Genomic DNA, 7,599 nt, shown 5'->3' with positions numbered 1-7,599 from the left:
ATTGTCAGCCTCAGCTTGCCTGCTTTAGCTGCCATAAGAAACGGGGAGGGATTAGCTATGGAGCAGAGGGGGGGGGAAGAGAGCAGGAGGGGGTTTGTCTTTGTAGGAGGGGACTTCGTGGGAATCGAAACTGGATTTCAGAAGGGGACGGCTGACCAACTGTCTCGACATTCCTGATGGATGACGCTGCCAGACGTGTTGCCACCTGACCTTTGGAAGACCTTTAGATTGGCTGAGAAAATATAAACACGAGGGGGGGAAGAAGCTTAGTAGGTGCATTTCGCGCGTTTTGCTCACTTCCAGCTTTTCCTGGGTTGTTAATCTTTTCATATTCAGTAAAAGTACCAAATTCTTCAAAATGCTTGAGTTTGGGTTTTTCTTTCCTGGATACTGAAGGAAGCATACCTGACAATAATATTCTGCCTTTTTAAATATTTCTCAAAAGATTTCATTCTTCTAGGAGGGGTTGACTTCCTTCAACTGGATACGGAATGTCTACACACCTCTGACAAAATGCCCAGATTTTGACAAGTAAAACAAATCACCCCAAGATAAATCTCTTCGTTTTCTCCCCACTTTTAATATAAAGTGTAAACTATACAATTCAATTGAAAAACATAAATCTTTTAGAAGGAAAAATGAGAATACAAAACCTACAGGAATGTGGCTGCATAAAGAGGCCTCCTTTAAATGGATCCTTTGTTGAAACTCCTTTGGATTTTACGAGAGCATCCAGTCTTTCGGCCTTAGAGCCGATCTGCATGGCACATCCTGCCTTGGAAATCTTTGCCCACTCTTCCTTGCAAAAGGGCTCCAAAATTGTCAGATTCTCCTGTGCCCAGCCCTCTTCTGGTCCCCTCACCAGGTCTCCACTTGGATTCGGATCCAGGCTCTGCCAGGGCCATTCCGAAACTTCGATCTCCTTGTAGGGAAGCCATTGTTGTGTTGATTTGGAGGCCTTGTGGCATCGAAAGGGGAAATTCCTCTTCATCTTCAGCGTTTTAGCAGAAGCCGGAAGGTTTTTTGCCGAAATTGACTGATACTTGGAACTGTTCATAATTCCCTCTCCTTGGCTGGAGCCCCAGTTCCAGCTGAAGAAAAGCAGCCCCAGAGCAGGATGCTGCCCCCCCCCCAATGCTTCCCTGTGAGCCTGGTGACTTTGGTGGCTTAGAAGATGTGGAGACCAAGGCTGTTGCTGTAAGAGGCACCTGAAGAAATGTCAGAAACCCCCTACTCAACAGCTGAACTCCATGGGGGCTTGAGCAGAGTCACCTTAACGGATTTTTCACATATTTAATGACTACTATTTAACATCAGTTTTTTCCCTTCAAAGATTTCAGTTTGTTTTTTGACTTGAATTGTACATCTTATATGTTATGTTAAAGGAGGAAGTACTCTGAAGTGATTTATCTTGGTCTGATTTTTTTATTTTACATTTTCAAAACCTGGCCTTTTAATAGGGGTGCGTAGACTTTCTTTGCTAAATACTGAAGTAAAAATGTAAGTAATCCAACTCTTATAAACAACTCTTATCAACACATTAAACCTTAATATTTAAGTCACTCAACAAATCCCTTAAGACTACCCTGGAGGTGCATCTAAAGTCCCTCAAACTGTACCCATTGGCCATTTTTACGGAGCCTTTCTAAAAGACCCAATAAATGGTGAAAGGATTGTTGGTAGAAATAGCAAGACTGAATTTATACACCGACACAAACATAAAGGTATTTTTAATATTTTTCAATGGAAGAAAATGTTTGATGAGTCAAGTAAAAAACTTAAGGGTCTAATTTCTCTCTGGTTTTCCTATTTACAGCAACAGAAAGCAGAAGTCGTTCTCCCTGAATGAGGAGCTCCTGAGTAAAAACGCCCAGCTTTCGGAGAAGAACGCAGAACTCTGCAGGGAGATGGAGGAGAAACTGCGGAGGTGAGAAACCCTGACTTTCTCTTCCAGGATTTCCTCTTCAATTCTCCTTAGCTCCCTACCCTGGACACACATTACACAACGTTCTGCGTTGAATTACGTTGCCTGGATGGGTAGGAGACATCATGAATCTCTTGACAGGGACTTTTCCTGGCCAAATCCTCTGAATTTAGGAGGTCCCTGCTTTGATCTCCTCCTCTGCTGCTCACTGACCTCAGTTCTCAGCTCCCCCTCGGCTCTCACCAATTCAGTCTTCTCCCCCTTCTGTCCCCATTAGAAAGTTTGGAAATTGTTTTGAATTGGTTGGTGCCTTTTCTGGTATGAAAGCCAAAAAAGGGGGAAAAAACGGTTTTAAGATCTGAAGATTCCTTTGTGGTACTTATAGATTATGTAATGCTAAATACTGAAAGTAAAAATTCATTCATTTGCACTTAAATAATGTTGTGAAGACTGAAGAAGCGAATCAAATCCCTTCAGAATATGGTGGAGTTGTAGACAGGATCTACCGATTTGTCAGTTTTTCTGAGCATTTCTGAAGTGCCTAATAAATCATTGAAATCTTTCCTGCTTTGGTTCCTGTGAGAAGAACTTGGCACTGTAGCTGTGGTAACAGAAATGGCAAAACTCAAGTAATTAAAAAGTAAGGCTGGGTAAAACAAAGGAAGTGCCAGGCATTTTAGTTAGTTTTCATTTGAAAAGGGTTTGATGATTCAAGGGAAGACCTGAGGGGGCTCATTTCCCTCTTGTCTTCCTATTTTACAGAATCCAGATGTTGGAGCAACAAAACCTCCATCTCCACTGCAGGGTTCTGAAGGAAGCTGGGGAGAACCAGGAGCTCCTCAGGGAGAACGAAGAGTTGCGGGAACAACTGGAGAGGTAGGAAATACCCTGTTTCCCCAAAAATACAACCTTCCCCAAAAATAAGTCCTAGCCTGATTTTTTGGGGTGGGCCTAATATAAGTGAAGGGGAGGGCGTGGCCAGCACAGGAGGCAGCCCTTCCCTTCCCCGGTCACTCCATGGAGGCTTGGCCCCTTAATTGCAGCCCGTGAATCAGCTGAGCCAGCGAGGGCAACTGGGCCCAGATCTCTGGAGCTCCTCCCCAGCCGCCTGCCTGCCAGCGCCCCCTTCGCCAGCAGTCATGCTCCCCTGCATGAGCTCCATGGCGGCCCTGCAGCGAAATGGAGGAGGGAGATCATCCCTTCTTCCTTTGCACCCCAAAACCCCGTCTTCCCTGGCCACTAAGCCCCCTGCATGCCCCTCTCTCACTGGAGCAGGACGTGCAATTCAATACCGGTATTACCCATGGAGCCTCCCAAGTGCAACGCTCTGCTGTCGCTTCGGAGCAAACCTCCTCCTTCCCTGCACAGGAAAATCCCCCCCCCCATTTTCCTACCAATCGTTCTTTCCTTGGCACCACAGGACGTCCCCAAAATGTTCCATCCGAAGGCTTCAGCTTTTGGGAGAGGCCTCTGTGCTGCGATCCCAAATAAAGGACAGTGTGTGTGTGTATGAGAGAGAGAGAGAGAGATTCAACCTCGGAGAGTTATCCAGGGCTGGCAGCAATGTGCTCTCTCTCCTCCTCTCTCTCTCACACACACAAACACACACACACAAACATACACACAAACACACACACACAAACAGAGGTCCCTCAGCCCCCCCCCTCCCACCTCCAAGGCAGCCTCATCCCTTCACTAACCTGCTTTCCAGCTCCGTTCTCCGCTGCGCATGCAGGGAAAGGACAGAAGTCTCGGACTCAAGTAAAAGAAACAGTTGAGACCTTCAAACTTTGCGAGATTTTTTTTTTTTTTTGCATGAAAAGTTGGAAGGTCTCAATTATGGTGGGTTTTTTTACCAGAGTCCCACAGACTTCTTGCCCCGCATGCTCAGCGGAGAACAGAGCTGGAAAGCAGGTGAGTGAAGGGATGTCGCTGCCATGGGGGGATGGGGGGGTGAGAGACCAGTGTGTGTGTGTGTGTGTGTGTGTGTGTGTGTGTGTGAGAGAGAGAGAGAGAGAGAGAGAGAGAGAGAGAGAGAACATCACCACCAGCCCTCCAAGGTTGGATCGGATCTCTCTCTCTCTCTCTCTCCTTCTCTCTTGCAGTGGCGGAGCTTCAGTGGCTGGCCGGTGGGGCGCTTCTCACTTACCCTGCCTGGGGCATGCCGCAGCCGAGACGTGCCCAGCAGTAGCTGGCTCAGTAGGTAGGGTGAGTGAGAACCTCCAGGCGGCCTCCGGGGGTCTCTGCTGCCTCTGGGCATCTCCTGCAGACCCCTCAGCTCCCACTTCGGCTTCTAGCTGTTCTCCTCTCTCCTCCTCTCCTGCGGCTGCTCTGCTCCCAGCTGCTCGGCTCTTTCGGGTGCTCAGTTCTGGCTCCCAGATCCAGCTCTGGCCAGACTCTCTGCTCTCCCCACAGCAGAGCCCTCACTCTCATATCTGCTGCCCCTCAGCCTCAGCTGGCACTCCGAAGGTTGGAGCTGAGCCTGGGGACTCACCGTTACCAACCTCACCTCACCACTGCCACGGCCATCACCCCCACCCTCCTTCTTGGCTCGGAGCCCTGGGATTCCTCAGTGCTCTCAGGCCCTGATGCTGGGTGGCTGGGAGGCTTTCAGCTCAGCTGCCAGTCCTGCAGTGACTGGTAAGGTGGGGTTAAGGGAGTGGCTCCCCCTGGTAAGGGTGGGGCTCCCATGACTCCCCTGGCACACTGGGTGGCAAGTCAAGGGAAGGGGGGGGAAAGAGTCTCTTTTCTTTCTCAAATGGGTAAAAGGCCCCCATTCCTCCATTCCAGCTATGGGGAGAGAGTGTCAGCAAAGTTCTGCCATGTGCTGGTCACTCAGGAATGCCAACATCATTTCTGGAGAAGCCCACTTGGCTGGTGACCTCTCTGTGGAGACCTTCTCTGACTTTCTCCAAACGCCTGTTCTGCAGCTCTGATTCTTGGATGGCCATTCTGACCTGGTTCACTCCTTCTCTGTTGTCCTCCAGAGTTTTCTGCTGGTCTTCCATTGTGGCCTGGTAAACACAGCTCTGCTGCTGATGCTGATTGTTGAGGTGCTTCTTCTCATTTCCCCTCATATTCTGAAGAGGGGTGACTTTCTGCCTCAGTTGGCTGGAGTGGCTTTTCTCCATAAAGTAGAACTTTGGTCCCTCTCAGCCAGTTCATGCTGAAGACTGTAGAGGTGCTTCTTAAGTTCTTAAGAAGGTTCCAGACCTCTTTGAGGAGTTTCTCAGATGTTCTAAGGCAGCCTTCTCAACTCTGAGGAAGTCCACTTGGCTTTTCTTTTCTGGAGTTCTTCAGTGTGTTTCACCAAAGATTTATTCTCTACCTCTAACTGATGGATCATCATGTTTGCATGGTCCAACCTTCCTTTGTTCTCCAGCAGAGATTTCTGCAAGTCTTCTTTTGTGGCCTGAAGTTGATCCACAGTCTGCTTGAGACAACTGTGCTGCTCTTCCATCCGTTGTTTGTCTTTCTTGAATTCCTGGATATGAAAGTCAAAGGAATCTCTCAGCTCATTCATCTGGAGATGGAGGCCATCACTGCTTGCTGAGAGATTCCCCAAGGATCTTCCCTAAAGGATTTTTCTTCTCTGGTGCTGACCTGTTTGAAAAATGGAGAGACACGGTCATTTCCTCTCTCAGTTCAGGGGACATTTTGCTAACCGGCCTTAAGTCCACAGATGCCTTCAAGGGGCTCAGTTTGAGAAACACTGACAGAATCCATCACAACTGGTCTCCCTTCAAACTGTCCCGATTTCCCATTTGATTCTGGCTCCAATTCGAGGCATCTCATCTATCAAAACTCTCCAAAGGAGTCAGAATCAGCGATCGATCAATTCGGCCATCTCTGGCACTGCTAGGGGGCTTCTGATCACAGGGAAAGGGGGAGGTGACCATTCGGATTAGGAAAGAGCCCCCCCTCCAAGGACTTACCAGTCCCATCCAAGGCACGAAAGCCTGGAGGGTCACCTTGGGCCAGTCCCTCCCTCTCAGCCGTAGCCTACCTCACAAGGTTGTTGTGAGGGCGAAGGCGTCTTCAGTATGTTCATGCCTTGAGCTGTTTAGAGAAACAATAAAGGTGGATAAAAATCTAAGCAATAAAAAATAAAATATATAAATAAGTCAATTACCAGGCCGAGTCTGTTTGGGAAATAACTACATCTGGCCAACGGAATCCCTTTTTAGGTTAATTTCCCTGGTCAGTTTCCAGCTTTGGGGTCTCAATGCCTCTCCAACTGGGACATCCCGAAGCCTATTTTTTCCCTAGTTGATATCGCTGCCCCACAGCCGCCCGGCCCCAGCCCCTTTCCCGAGACAAGGACCTTCGACATGGTGGATGAGGAGTTTGGTGACAGGTATGGAGGCTGCAGACACGGCAGGTATCAGCACGTCTGTCGTCTTTGGTTGAACCCCATTTCACTCATTTCCCCCCCCCTTAATTCTGCCTTAAAGGGGAGGGTCTCTCCCTCCTGAGGAGCCCAGCGAGGGAGGCCCTGCGATGCCCCCAGTGCTGCCATCCAATCCAGCCACTTTCCAGGGATGCTGAGCAGAGCCTCCATTATGTGGTCCAGACTCCACAAGGATGCTGGTGGTTGCCATGGTGAGCTCCAGCCAATGAGCTCAGGAGGAGCCTCTGACGTCACAAGCCAAGGCTCTGAATAGCCACCAGCCAGCTGCCTTCCCCTGGGGGTGGGGCTTATTCATGGATGAGCCAATCCTGAAGGGGCTTCGCGCCCCCAATTCGCTTCAGCCAGAGCGGCTCCTTCTGAAGGGGGAACCGTCGGTCGCCTGGGGAGGTCGGGGAGCCCCGGATTCTGCCCCTTCTGTGGGGGTGGAGCCCAGATTGGGAATGTTGACCCTTGGATCTGGAATCTGGTATTAGAGATCCAGGGGATCCAGGTTTTCCTCTTCATGCCCAGATGATGAAGGGGAGGTGAAAAGGAAATAGGCCGAAAAGATCAGATGTGATTCATTTGAAAAGGCCTTGTGAGAAGGTGCCTAAAGAAACAGTGGATCCAATTTTGTACAGTCCCAAACAGTCCCTACAGGAAGTCCTCGATTTATAGCCATTCATTTGGCGACAGTTCCAAGTTCCACGGCCATTAAATAAAAGCAGTCCATGATGGGTCCTCACACTTACGACTAGCGCAGGATCCCCTTGGACACATAGTCACGATTTGGGTGCCTGGCAATCAACACGGATTTATGACCAGTAAAGTCAGTGGGCAAAACGGCATTTGTTTCATGACTGCAGGATTCACTCAACAACCCCAGTGATTCACTTAACAACTGTGGCAATAAACATTGTAAAATTCAGAGAAACATCATCTAGCGACCGCCTAGCTTAGCAATGGCATTTCTGGTCCCAATTCTGGTCGTAAGTCGAGGACTACCTGTAGGATGCAGGAGCAGGCTGATCTGGAAAAGCTCAAGCAGGGCTGGATTTAAACAGGGTTGGGAGACCACCAGGAAATGCCAGAGGTAGTTTGAGAAGAAGGCAGTGGCCAGCCTATCTTGCTATCAAGAAAATTAGGTCGGGGCCCTTTAATGACTTTGAACCAATCAGTAAGTGAGTCTGAGTTCTATTCCTGCCTTAGACATCCGAGGTAGCTGGGGGCTTTGAGCCAATCACCAGGAGGCCCGGATTTCAATTCTCAGGGCTCAGCTAGGACT

Source organism: Pituophis catenifer, unplaced genomic scaffold, assembly GCF_029215685.1.
Source record: "Pituophis catenifer annectens isolate HBS135680 unplaced genomic scaffold, rPitCat1.0.hap2 SCAF_30, whole genome shotgun sequence".
NCBI classification, from domain to species: domain Eukaryota; kingdom Metazoa; phylum Chordata; class Lepidosauria; order Squamata; family Colubridae; genus Pituophis; species Pituophis catenifer.
The sequence above is the reverse complement of the archived record's forward strand: the minus strand, read 5'-3'. Positions refer to the sequence as shown.